The sequence below is a fragment of the Lepidochelys kempii genome, chromosome 1 (assembly GCF_965140285.1).
Source record: "Lepidochelys kempii isolate rLepKem1 chromosome 1, rLepKem1.hap1, whole genome shotgun sequence".
Lineage (NCBI taxonomy): Eukaryota > Metazoa > Chordata > Testudines > Cheloniidae > Lepidochelys > Lepidochelys kempii.
In genome coordinates, this window is record NC_136380.1 from 259,916,499 (window position 1) to 259,928,168 (window position 11,670).

Below are 11,670 nucleotides of genomic sequence, written 5' to 3' on the forward strand. Positions count from 1 at the left end.
GGTCAGTTCCCTAATCCAGAAGTGAAAGATTGTGTCTGCCCCTTGCTGCAGGAAACAGGATGTTGGAATTTCCCTTCCACAGATTAATCTGGTTACATTGTTCTTTGCATCTTGCATAGTCCTTGTGTCATCTCCCTTTAGCATGGGAGGTGAGAGAAGAGTAGGTAATGCAAGCCACCATAACTTACAGTTCTCTGCATGAACCTCAGAGAACAAAGAAGGAAAGCAACAGAGAAAAAGGCACACAACCCAGATAACATCATAATACATCTATTTATCATAAGTATCTCTGAGATGTCTATTGTGGAAGTGTCTAAAGTCTGAGTAGATTGATTAGAAAATACTTATTTGACAAAATCAAAATGTGTCACAGAAATACTCCGATTTCATAGAAACTTTCAGTGAGAAATTAATGAAACATTTCAACCTTAATGAAATGAAATAATTTTGGAATATTTAAATAGGAAGAACATTTTATTTCAACTTTTTGTCCCAAATCAGAACGAAATGAAATACTGGAATTTTCTGCAGAATGGAAATTCCATTTTTTAACTGGCTCTAGCTCTGATGTAAATAACAGTAGTTCAGCTCCCTACGGTTCAGGGCTTCAGCTGGCTATGGAAGTGCCAGAGCCAGCAGTCACAGCATTACCCATTCAAGATTAAGAATATTCAAATGATTGTGAAAAATATGGCCTTTTCAATGGCCACACAGCAGGATCTTCAATTTCCAAAGTTGAGGAGTCGTCTTCGGCCTGAATATTTAGACAAACATTTTTTTCCCAGAGTTTAATGAAATCTTGTGCTGATGATAGGTGCTGGACTGACAGTTTTGAAAAAAACGTTGTTTAATGCATTCCTGGAAGGCGCTCAGATACGACAGTGGTGGGCATGGTGTAAGAAGCTGAAGAAATAAAATATAATGTCTCTCTTTCAACCTCAGGGCACATACACCAAGGAAGGTAGCAGCACAAGCTTCCCACCACACTGGCCTCTTGTCTCAGTCCTGACCTGGAAGAATTCACCTCTAAGGTTGTTCAGTGTCAGTGGCCCATTCAATTCTTGGCTTTCCTGGGCCTTTGTTTTTGAAGGGATCTGTTATGCCAATGATAGAGTTGCTCTATGGGGTGTGGACACCTTTCCCAATAGGACATGGTCAGAGACCTGTCTCATTTCACAAGTAAACCTTCAAAAACCTATAAAACTCCTGGACACTCCTTCTCCATTTCCAAAGCTAACTTTTTTTTGTTGAGCTTTTATAATCTCTCTTGAATGGATGAGCTCTTTGTTCTTCAAAGCCTTCTCTTCACTTCTTTGGTATATTTTAAATACAAAATATTTGATCATAAGTTCGTACTGTTACAAGGGAGATGTCACGGCAGGAAATAAGGCAAGGATGAGCACATCATGGCCTCCCACTCATTCTCTGTGACTGTTTCTGTGAATGGAGAAGGCAGATAGGTGAGTCTCCTGCTGGGAACAAGACAAGCTTGCACATACTAGAGTCTGCTTTTCCTGCTCCTGGCTGCTGTCGAGGGGGCAGGGAGTGGTGGTAAGATGAAGGAGGAAGGTCCCATGCAGAGACCCACACAGGATACACCAGATTTCACTGCTTGTTCCATCAGACACTTCCATGCAGGAATTGGGGGAGGAGCAAGACAGAACATGCCAAACTTCCTGAATGTAACGTGGAAGAGAATTAACATGCCATCTGAGATTCCAGTGGTGTGAGCTTCCTCTCAGCAGTGCCCTGCCAGTGCCAGCCAGGGACTCTGTTATTGTCCTGATGGCAGTGCAGGGCTGCATGGGCAGTGCCATCTGAGATTCCAATTGGGGCAGAACAGCACAAGCTTGCTTTCAGGGTTGGAATGCTGCAGGGAGAAGTACAAGTAATGGAAATTGAAATGCAAATTATTCTGAGTGGAGAAAAGGCCCCATAAATCAGGAGTGACAAGAACACAAAGACACTATCAGGATGCATTTGCACAATCAAGGGATATTTCATATTTCAGAGAAAACCCAAGCTCAGCCTCTGCTCCTAAAATAAACCAAATCCATTTTTTTCTCATTGTAGAGGCCTTCTCTGAATTTCTCTGTTTTAAAGAGCAATAGGAAGCAGATTGAGTTAGATTTCACCCAAATGTGGCTTGTTTACTAACCCTGACAGGATAATATTTGTTATAAAAGAATCACTTAGAAAACCAAACCCAGCAACCTTTCTTTGATAAAAGATTTGAGGGTCCATGAATACTTGGTACCCCTGCTGAGCGTCAGGATTAACAACCCAGAATAAAACAAATGCATAATTTTAAAACAAAGTAACTTTCATTTTTTCATTTTCCTTTCATGGAAAGGAGTACTCGTGGCACCTTAGAGTATGCATCAGTGGGGTGGGAGGAGGTATTGTTTTATGATCTCTGTGTGTATATAAAGTCTGCTGCAGTTTCCACGGTATGCATCCGATGAAGTGAGCTGTAGCTCACGAAAGCTCATGCTCAAATAAATTGGTTAGTCTCTAAGGTGCCACAAGTACTCCTTTTCTTTTTGCGAATACAGACTAACACGGCTGTTACTCTGAAACCTGTCATTGAAAGGAAAGACAGCTCAAATACTTGAGCACTAATTCTAACGCTAGGACACAGGCAAAGTGAGTTTGCTGCTCTCAGCCAAAGCGGAAATCTCTCATGACAGGCACCACCATGCAACCTATAAGTCTCTGTTCAGAGTGCACAGCACTGGAGCAGCAGGAGGTACTGCTGGACAAGATGAAAATGCAGATGCTGTGCTGGGGAGCAGGACTGGAATAGCAGGGAGCACAGCCAGTCAGAAGAGGCAGAGCTGGGGCAAGGGAAAAGGCTTCTGCCTGCCTACATTGCACCTAATTTCAGCCAGTGCTGCCATCCCCCTCTCATTATCACAAGAACCAAATGCATGCCATTGTTAAATTCCACTTATCTCTGTGTCGTGGGTATTAGATTTGGGAAAGGCCTCTAAGATCTTCCAGTCAGCACTGGATTGTTCCCTCCAGGACATTTGTTTAGTATTTTGTCTAGGTTAAGATTTTCCTAAGCACTGGGGCTTCCATCACTTTCTTTCAGCACGTTCCATAGCCTAACACATCCTCACTGTCAGAAAATAGTTTTGCATACACCCTGTGGTGTATGTTACATCTCCAACTCCTCGAGAGAAGTCAAGAATGATCTCTGCAGTGCAGGAAGTGGGATTTACATCTATGAAGGTGGTGTAATGGACTGAAAGCTGACCTGACTGGACGGCTAGGCCACGGAAGCAGCGGTTTGGACTGCTGCAGAACCAGGACACCAAGAGGGCTAGAGTGGATGAGCCTTTGCAATACCGCTTCCTGACTCAAAGGGGTGCTGTAGTGGCAAGTGAACCTCATAATAGGGATCCATAAGAATGACCTAAGATGGCTTTCCTAGGCTTAAACATTTCACAGCTTTAAAAGAAAAGGAGGACTTGTGGCACCTTAGAGACTAACAAATTTATTTGAGCATAAGCTTTCGTGAGCTGCAGCTCACTTCATCGGATGCATTCAGTGGAAAATACAGTGGGGAGATTTATATACATAGAAAGAAAAGGAGTACTTGTGGCACCTTAAAGACTAACATAATGCATCCGATGAAGTGAGCTGTAGCTCACAAAAGCTTATGCTCAAATAAATTAGTTAATCTCTAAGGTGCCACAAGTCCTCCTTTTCTTTTTGCGAATACAGACTAACATGGCTGCTACTCTGAAACCTGTCTGTATACATAGAGAACATGAAACAATGGGTGTTACCATACACACTGTAAGGAGAGTGATCACTTAAGGTGAGCTATTACCAGCAGGAGAGCTTTTAGTGATAATCAAGGTGGGCCATTTCCAGCAGTTTTAAAGTTTATCTCCAGACATTCCACAGGTAGAAGTGAGCATTGAGTACTATTGGAAAAAGAGAAATCTCCTTTTTAGTGGAGTGACAATTACCTCCCTATACTAAAGGTTTGCAACTAAGTTTCCATTATAAACCCAATTTTGGCCTCCACTCTAAAAATCCACAAACAAAGGAATATTTGCCTCAAAATTGGCAGGTTAGGCCTGGGTCTGTTGGTAGAATTTTTCTACCAAGTGCAAAGGAATTGGTCAAAAAAATTTTGTAACATGGCACCCAAAATATGGTATTGTTCACCTGAGTTCTGGAAGTCATCTAACCTTTCTTTACCACTCTGTAGCAAAAAGGGAAAGGAGGTGGTAAAATGTAGCTCCTGAACTGGAGGGGGCAGATACAAAGCCCGTGTTACCAGAGCTGGTCTGTGGGCTCCAGCAAGGAGAATCTTGGCTTACCCTTTTTTTTTTTTTTTTTTAAATGGAAGTCTAGACAAACAGATTTATACGGATGCAAACTGCTCACGAAAGCTGTCAGGACCAATCACTTCTAATGATTCCCCCTCCCACGCCATGCCCCAACTTTGTATGAATAATGAGCTGATTAATTCTGGCATGTAGCCTAAAGAATTGCCTCCCCAAAATCCTCAAGCTGCCCTCAGGGTCAGCAGCATGAAGGACAAGGTTTGGCCATGTTTGGAGGGGAGGCAAAAAATTGGTTTACAGTCCCACCCCAAAAGGCTAAGGCCAGCTCTGCTAGTTAAAATATTAACTGTCTCTGGGCCTGTGGTGGAGCAGCAGTTGCTCCCTCAAGGCCTGATCTAAAGGTCATTCAAGTCAGCTGAAAGTCTTTTGATTTCAGTTGGCTTTGGTTCAGGCCTTCAAGGGAGCTGCTGTGGCAAGGTGCATCCCTCCTTGCTGTGGCAGTTGCTGCAAGAGGAACATCCCTTTCATGTTACCCATCAGCATCTTTGGGAGTGCCTGGGCTGCTCCTTTCCTACAGACCTCATGAAGTCAGTAGTAAGGGGGAATGGCTCTCCAAGCCCTTTTCAGTCCCCCAGCCCATGTTAGGACTAACTAGAAAAACTAAGGAAATTCCTACATGTGAACACACACACCAACCAATTTCATTAAGCAGAAGTTATGTTTGTGAGTAGGTTTCACTAATTTAAACATAAAATAACTAAGTAACTTTGCAATTAACAAACATATGACCATAAAAATGCCTGGAAATTCCAGGGTAAGGTTAAACATAGAAGCAATCAAAACTTTGGAAAGTATGCCAGTTCCCAGTGAAAGTCCAGATCATATGGCTGAGCTCCATTTATCATATGGTTACTGACTCCATGTAGTGTATGTATCTTTTATATACAATGACAGGTTTCAGAGTAACAGCCGTGTTAGTCTGTATTCGCAAAAAGAAAAGGAGTACTTGTGGCACCTTAGAGACTAACCAATTTATTTGAGCATGAGCTTTCGTGAGCTACAGCTCACGGTATGCATCCGATGAAGTGAGCTGTAGCTCACGAAAGCTCATGCTCAAATAAATTGGTTAATCTCTAAGGTGCCACAAGTACTCCTTTTCTTTTTATATACAAGATATCCTCACACAGACACATGCTGTATATCAGAGTTGTCATGTGACAGGCTATAATGGGACCAACGTAGTTTAGCATTTCTTTTTAGGCATCTTCAACAAAATCCTGAAAGGCAGGACTTAGGGGTCTGAAGGGAAGAATGTGAAAGATTAGTGCAACTGCTAATGGTGGGGGGAAAGGATCTGTTACAAAGACTAGGGCCTGGGGTGGGTCCATTGTAATGATTTTAATGCACAAGGAGACAGGACCTGTAAAGAGCTTTGTAAATGACAGCACAGTCTACATAATAGTTACTGCTTTGAAATTTATAGTTCTGTAAGGTTGGAAGTATGTTTGAAAGGTCAACAGAACTAATTACACTAGGGAAATGAAGCTGGGTTTAGACAAAAAAAAAATAATAGGGGTCACCACACACACGCGCACAAATGGGTGAAAATTCTATTTTTCCCCTCTCCCAATTCTTAGGGTCAGGCAGGTGGGAAAGGCAGAGTGTGGAGGACGGGAAAAAGTCTTATCAGTCCGGCGCAGTGTGCTGGGTTTTGAATGTGCGGCTGACACCAGTACTGGGCACTAAGCAACCAGTCTGGCTTCCAGCTGTCAACCTGGCCAGCAGCTGTCGCCTTGGCAACACTTTCTCAGTTCCTGAGGTATGTGCAGGACCTTAGCCATCTGGCTGTTGGCTGGTGATTTGTCATGTCCCATGATGGTGAGGAGGGTTCAGATGCTGAGCTGGCTTAGGGGACAGGCTGTTCTTTCTGGGAAGAAGCCAGCAGCACTTTGCTCTCATCCATTAAAGATTTACTGCTGACTATTCAGTGGCTGGCTTCTCCAGTGCATGCCAAGTCACTCTTTGCCATCCTGACCTGAGTGCTAACTTTGCTTTCTCTCCGTGTGCTTGTCATAAATAATGTTAAAGGTTTCTCAATACAGTGAACTGAAATGCTTAGCACGGATTGCCTGAGAGCAGAATATGCTTATGTGCTGTGGGGATACACAAAGTCCATCCAGAGGGCACAGGGCTCCAGTTCCATTTCAACCCTCCTGCCATAGGACAAGCCCAAGGACTCCATTCTAGCAGAGGTGGCAGTGCTGAAATACGGGTGGGTTTCTTTCTCCTTCCATGGGGCTGCACCCATTCCAAAGTGCCACAAAAACCCAGGACTTTTCTCTCTCCCACCTTCACCTGGAATTTAGTGTGTGAAGCTAAGTGAGGTAAAATATTTCAGTCCTAAAATTGACTAAAACTGAAATAATTTCCTTCACCACCTTCCACAAAGCCTCATAGTAATGGACTTGTGAAATGAATGACCTCCTGGCTGCAAAACAAGTGATTGCCTGGGACATTGGGTCGCTATAGCACCCTCTCAGGCTTACCTCTTTTCCTAACTTTCAGTGATACAACTGTCCATCAGTTCTTTTAAGACTTCTCTTTTGTGCCTTCCCATGTCCCTTTCTCCTTTTCTTCCCAATCCCTGCCCTCAATGGGGCAGGGAGCAAGGAGAAGTGAGGTGGGATCAGAGGCTGTAATGCGTCACTACTGAGAAATTTTAGGTTGACCCCTGTGCAGACCATGAGCACCACATCGTTAGAGAAAGGGACTCTTTTCCAATTATTTTGACTGGTCTCTCGCTACCTTCCTCAACAGCCTCATTCAAGACCAATAATCCCTTGCTGATGATGACAATAATTAACACCTACCTCTTATGCAATGATGCATTTGGTAATGTCAGTTTGCCTCCCTTACATCCACAGCCAGATGGCCTGCAGGATTAGAGCCATGTCCACTTGTGCAGACATGTGAGGCTAACTGCTGCTGGTAGTCTCCACTCTGTGTGCATAGGCTACGTCAGTGTGCTGTGCAATCAGACTATGGAGAGAGGAGATTATTCTGTCATCCAGAACATAGACCGCTGGATGTCTGATGACCAGGAGACCTGTAAAACAATTTGGTCACTGGATACAAGGGAGTCAAATGCCATAAGACATGTAAGTCTCTTAGGCCATGTCTACCCTGAAAAATTAAGTCAACCTAACTTATGTGAACATACAGCTGTTGCAGTAATTACATCGCATCTATGGGTCTATACTTGGCTTCTTGTGTCAGTGGGGCGTGTCCTCACTAGGAGCGCGTGTATCGATTGTACTGTCAGTGTGAGGCATTGTGGGATGGCTCCTGAAAGCCAGAAACAGTCGACATAAACAATGCCGTGTTGACATTGCTTTGACGTAACTACATCGACCGTGAGTCTACTCTGCTCATGGAGGTGGAGTTATTAAATTGGTTTAGTGGCGCAGTTACATCAGCAGGAGTGAAATTTAAGCGTAGACGCTTCCGTAGTTAGGTCGACGTAAGCAGCCTTGTGTCGACCTAATTCTGTAGCACAGAGCAGACCTCAGAGACAGCTGAGGAGAAGTCTGTGCTTATGGTACATTTTAGTAACAGTGATGTAGGAATCTGTAGGAGAGAGGTCTTAAAAACTTAATTTACATTATTAGCAAGAAAGCCTAAAGTCAAGGCCTCTCACTAGCCTTTTCTAAAATACTGTCAGTCTCGTGTTCTGAGTCATCTAGGCAGGAAGAATTAAATGGATGAATGAAAAGACAGTGTAGAGAAGAGGGACCCAAGTTCTATTAGGCACTGGTGAACCTTTTGGGAAAAGGAGACCCTATACTTAAGGAACAGCCTCCACCTTACATAGGAGCATAAATTTGCCATGCTGGATCAGGCTATTAGTCCACCAAATTTAGGTATCCAGCAGTAGCCAATCACTGATATGGTGAAGGTGACCACCATCCTTCATGGACCATCTCAGTGATCCAGTGCTGTATAAAGTGACCTTTGTGAGCCCTATGGTAACTGTAAAAAGAAAAGGAGTACTTGTGGCACCTTAGGAGCAAATAAATTGGTTAGTCTCTAAGGTGCCACAAGTCCTCCTTTTCTTTTTGCGAATACAGACTAACATGGCTGAGACTCTGAAACCTGTGGTAACTGTGTTACACCTAGTTGCCATTATCTTAGCTTGCATAGTTGCAAGTGTTACCAAGATTTGGATGAGCTATTACCAGCAGGAGAGTGAGTTTGTGTGTGTATGGGGGTGGGGGGGATGTGAGAAAACCTGGATTTGTGCAGGAAATAGCCCAACTTGATTGTCATGCACATTGTGTAAAGAGTTGTCACTTTGGATGGGCTATCACCAGCAGGAGAGTGAATTTGTGTGGGGGGGTGGAGGGTGAGAAAACCTGGATTTGTGCTGGAAATGGCCCACCTGATGATCACTTTAGATAAGCTATTACCAGCAGGACAGTGGGGTGGGAATAGGTATTGTTTCATATTCTCTGTGTATATATAAAGCCTGCTGCAGTTTCCACGATATGCATCTGAAGAAGTGAGCTGTAGCTCACGAAAGCTTATGCTCTAATAAATTGGTTAGTCTCTAAGGTGCCACAAGTACTCCTTTTCTTTTTTCTGAAACCAAGATACTTTTATCTCTCTAAAGTCCAGCCAGGCTATTTGATTCAATGCCCCTCCTCCCCAAATCAGAGAATTCCAGAGATAAAACATTCACTGCATGAAGTAGCTTTTCCTTTTCTTGGTTCTACATTAACCAGCCACTAGTCACCACATGACCGTGTCTTCTGGGACAGAGCAAGTAGGAGAGAAGGTTCAGTTTTCACTAGACCCTCCAGTATTTTTGACAAGCCATTGCCTGGCTAAATATTAATTTTCAATCCCTCCTCATATGTAAGTGATTTCATTCCTTTAACTGAAAGGGAAACAGACTGCTGGCATTGAAAATGTATGTGGATAGGAGGGGTTCTTTAAACTGGTGGATTTGGGGAGAGAAGGAAATCTCAGGGAGAGTTGACTGCATGTTCAGATGATCAGTGAAATCTGCTAGGGACAGAAGAAATTCAAGTGAAACTTTAGTGCAACATAGAGTAGTTAACCAGTCAGAAGTTGGACTGATGAGAATGAAGAACAATCCAATAAGGAAACAGCTCCCATGGAGTCACATAAAAATATGCACAGCTGTTAAGAATAAAAACAACCGATAAGTGTACCCCAGTGAAACTCTTCAAATCAAAAGTGGAACAGCAGCAATGGCATGTGTGGAGAGGAGGGCTAGATGTACTGTAATGTGATGGGTGAGAATAATCAAAAGATTACCATAAACTCCAGCTATACACTATATGGTGAAAATATGGTTGATTGTGGATATGAGGGAGGGTATGTGTGTGTTTCCAGAGACAATGTCAAAAGAGAATTTCTAAATAGAGGGTGCTTAGATACTTCAGTGGTAGAAAAACCTCAGATCGATTGTGAGGTAGGTTCTGTGAATACATACAGATACGATAGTGGTCATGTACTACCAGGTCCCAACGCTGAACCATGGTGATGAATGCAGAAGGAAGAAATATCAGAGGTAAACAACTATAGCATATTAATAACAGGTGATTTGCTGGTTGATAAACTGGCTGATTGTCATACTGGCACATAGTATGCAATAATAATTTCGTTGTGAAACCTTTTATTCTGTAGAATAGCATGACAATAATTTGCACTTTGTAATGACACCTTTTTATTTGTGATCCCAAAATGCATTAGAAAGAAGATAAATACTTTACAGATGGAAAAACTGAGACATGTAAACTTAATTGCGCTCTGTAACTGAAGGTGGAATTTGGCTGTAAGTTGCTCACTCAAGATCATATTGCAAGTCAGGACAGATGAAGGGATGGAATGTAGATCTCCCGATTCCCAGTTATCAGTATACTAGACACTTCAATAGCCAAAGGTTAGTCTGAATGGGAAATGAAGCACTGCCTGCCTTATGTGGCCCTGCAAATAATAAAATCAAGTGCAGTAATATAAATGCAACTGATCAGCTGCAGCTGTAAAACGAAACATGTAGCGTTTCAAACGTTCACTGGAAAGATTTTTATGGGGACAATGCTTTCAGTGTCCCTGTGAACATAATGCATTCTAGCTGAAAGGGGAGTGATCTTGTGGTTAAGGCACTGCAGTACAACTCAGGAGACCTGCGTTCAACTCCTCGCTTTGCCCCAGACTTCCTTTGTGACCTTGGGGAAGTCACTTCATCTCTCTATGCCTTGGCTTCTCATCTTCAAAATGCAGATGGGAAGTATTACAATCTCTCAACCTTTGTCTGTCATGTTTATTGAGAGTCTAAGCTCTCCGGGCAGGCTCTATGTGTAAGGTACCACAAGTACTCCTTTTTCTTTTTATTGTATGTTGGTACAGTACCCAGCACAATGGGGTCTTGATCTTGGTTGAGGCCCTCTTGGACTTACTGAAATACAGATAGCTAATAATAATTAAAATAATAAATAATAAGAAGAAGATGTGCACCCACTGTAACTTAAACAAATTGCTAAAACAGTACCCAGCCCCTTCCAAACAGAACAGTGGCCACTATTATGGAGGATTGAGCATGCTTCACTTTATGATAACACTTTTCTTTAGGGCTGTGTCGGCCCTTAGAGGAAGGCAGTGTGGTCTAGTGAATATGGACTGGAAGTCAGGAACACATGAGTTCTTATGTTGGCTCTGCCAGTGACTCACTGTGTGACCTCAGGTAAGTCACTAGGGACAACGTTTTCAAAAGTGAGCTTTCATTTTAGGTTCCTTCATTTTTGGCTGCTTAACCTGAGGCATTTGGGCTCTGATCTTCAGAAGTGCAGAACCCCCACAGCTCCTGTGGGCTTTGTTAGAGTTTGGGGCATTCAGCACTTCTGAAAATCAGGCCCTACCTTTCGCACCTTGGATACCCAAAATCAGAGGCCATTTTTGACAGACTCGGCCTTAAATCTCTCTACCTCTTTTCCCACATGTAAAATAGGGATACTATTTCCCTGTGTCATAGGAGGTGTTATGAGGGTTAGGTAATGTTTGTATAGGACTTTGAAGATAGCTGTAGATGACTAAATATTATCATAATTATGTGTCTCTAGGACATGCAGCCCTGTTGCTGTGTGCTGTAGGGGTAGGCAGAGAGACAGAGATTTAAGGGGAGAATACCAGTATGTCGCCAGGCTCTCTTTCCCCCCTCCTTATGCTAGAGCAAGTTAAAATAAATTAATGTGTGTCTGTCTCCCCACCCCTACCCCTTCACATTATCCATTTCCCTTTAGGGAAGCTGTTCTTTACCTCTTTGTGTCCCAGTGGAGTG